At 30.3% G+C, this 2,694-nt stretch overlaps 1 long non-coding RNA gene across 1 annotated transcript; it reads right to left on the bottom strand.

The window, feature by feature from the left end:
* On the bottom strand, window positions 1–2,108 carry LOC127160004 (uncharacterized). The gene is made up of 2 exons (XR_007826623.1): window positions 1,939–2,108; window positions 1–315 (listed from the first exon to the last, which is right to left on the bottom strand). It is a non-coding gene; the product is annotated as an uncharacterized LOC127160004 (long non-coding RNA).
* Between the last annotated feature and the right edge of the window lie 586 nt (window positions 2,109–2,694).

The raw sequence follows: 2,694 nt of genomic DNA on the forward strand, positions 1-2,694 counted from the left end.
CAATGATAGAGATAAAGAAACTCTTCCACAAACTCCCACCCTGCAGTTGATAAAGTCCAGCCTGTTTCATTCTTATATTTGTGATGGTCAGAGATCCAGTTTGATTGTCCAGCTTCAGTCTGTCTCTGAATCTCCCATCAAGAACATCATCATATACAGTTACGCTGCCGGCCGTTACATTGATTTCAGCTATTAAAGTGTTTTCAAGTATAAACCTCCAGTGAATCCAATCATCATCCATTATTTCAGTAAGATCAGAGTTTAGAGTGACTGAATCTCCTATTTTCACTAACTTAATTTCATTATCAACCCCACCTGCAGAACAGAGTTAATCACATATTAAAGCTTTCAAATCATTTGATGTTTGTTTGATGAAGCTTCAGTAAAATACTTTTAATCTCTGAATTTGAAGTTAATAAGACAAAAGATAAACTACAAAAAAAAAACAAAACAAAAACAAAAAAAAAAAAAAAAACATAACTACAGTAGTGGCCAAAAGTGATGTCAGGTCTACAAAAAATAACATTATAAAATATTATTGAGATTATTTAAAACTAATTTATGGATTATTTTATTAATGATAATGCAATAAAAAATGCCAAACTGTGCAGTCATAATTTTTGGCAGGGCTGTCACAGCAAGAAATTACAAAAACATGCAAAAACAAGAGAGAACTAACAAAATATTAGTCGCTGATTATGCTGTAGTATTTTTGTTGTTGTTCTTTCCTCATATTTAAAACATTTAAGGGGAGACACTGCAGGCAAAAACGCTGTATTTTCATGCCCCTGTCAAGTCTAAGATTTTCAGCTTTTTGGGTTTTCATAAAGTGTTTTTTTCAGACTAGTGGAAAGAAAACATCCAAAAGACACTGTTAAGTGTTTATATACATACATATATATATATATATATATATATATATATATAATGTATACATATAGAACTTTATCTATTTGTGTCCATATATCCATATTTTTAAAGGCTGTTTTCTCAAAATGAGTTTTTTCTCCTACACTGAGCCATAAATGTTTATTTCTGTCTATATCCTGAAGGTTATTACAGAGGGTTTTGTTCATATATAATTTTCTTGATTTCATACAACAATTAATTCCCCAAAATATTGTAAAAATATATATATTTTTTTTAATTATGGAGTGAAAGTTTTTTTGTTTTTTGAATTATGGAGTGAAAGAAATTAGATACCCAAAATTCCCTCTGTACAAACTTTTGACTCTAATATGTAAAAAAAAAAAAAAAAATAAATAAATAAATAAAAAAAAATAAACAAGAATTTTGGCTTCATGACTTTTGTACTAGAAATGTATGTACATTAGCACATATTTCATTACATAATGTCTCATTTGCATATTCAAACCTAACATTTGAGAAAATTTGTAATACAAAAAAAATGTTTGCAATTATCAATGTAATCAATCAACTGGGTAAGTAAGGTGATAACTATTAGTAATTTGTTATTTTATTTTATTTTTTTTTTTTTACCTTATTCACCTGCATTGTCTCACCTTAAAAATATTAAATATTTTCCTCATATGTTGATGGTTTAACCCATCTTGTAGAGTTAAAAAAAAAAACAAAACAAAAAACAAAACAAAGCAAAACAAAAAAAAAAAAAAAAAAAAAAAAACAGACCAATCCCCTCCAGACATCACTTTTAGCAACAAGTGTAAATAATGATGCTTTTATTTTAATCTTTAATGTCACACTAAAATTATGCTGCTGGGTTTGAGCTTCATATTTATTTTATTTAATCACTAACAACAGTTTACACCTAAATTGATTTTACAGTAAAAAACACAGTTGAATTATTTCAATATGAGAATAACAGTTAATGTTAATCTTCTCTGACTAATTTAACCAGTAATTTATTACATGTTAGTACAGAAAGAACTGAAACCATAAAACACATTTCAAACTCACCAACCAGACGCCACAAACACAAACAGAACAAAACTAATTTGAAAAGCATTTTCCTCATTGGTTCACTGAAAAGCTCTCAGTAGTAACCCTTAAAATGTCTTGAACACAAGTTAACTGTGATATTTATTTGGTTGTGTGAATCCTCCCCTAACCGTCATCACAGTTTACTTTCAGACGTACACCCCCTTTTTTTACATCAGGAAAATCAACAAGCTTTTGTTGATCTTACATTCTCAAACTCAAAAGGAACAGGCAAAGTTCAGCTAGGCGATCAACAGAAGCAATTTAAGTCAAAGTTCAATTCAATACCAGTGTAAAATGAGCAAAACTGATACTGTGTGATCCACACTAGCGTTTTCAAGTGTTTTCCAAAGGTTTGAAAATGCTTAAATGATCTTATTCTGCATGTGTAAAAAATAATAAATTATGGCAGTTCTCCCCAAGGAAACTCCAAATTTTCTGAATGAATGACAATGAGGGGGCACGCAACATAAGACTCGATAGTTTATTGATTAAGGCAAGCAAATACAGATGGCAAACAGGCCCGGTTCCAGAACCAAATCACTGAGGGTGCTTCTGAAAACTGTGAGGGTGCTCACAAAAAATATGCATGGAACTGTATGAAAACGGTACCACCAAATAGGACTGAGTAATATAAATCGTCTACACTAGTATCGTAATTGTAGTTTTAACAAATGCCATCTAACATCAAGAATACACTGTGAAGGTTATTACTGCATGCTCATCTAGGAGCAG

Source organism: Labeo rohita, unplaced genomic scaffold, assembly GCF_022985175.1.
Source record: "Labeo rohita strain BAU-BD-2019 unplaced genomic scaffold, IGBB_LRoh.1.0 scaffold_275, whole genome shotgun sequence".
NCBI classification, from domain to species: Eukaryota; Metazoa; Chordata; class Actinopteri; order Cypriniformes; family Cyprinidae; genus Labeo; species Labeo rohita.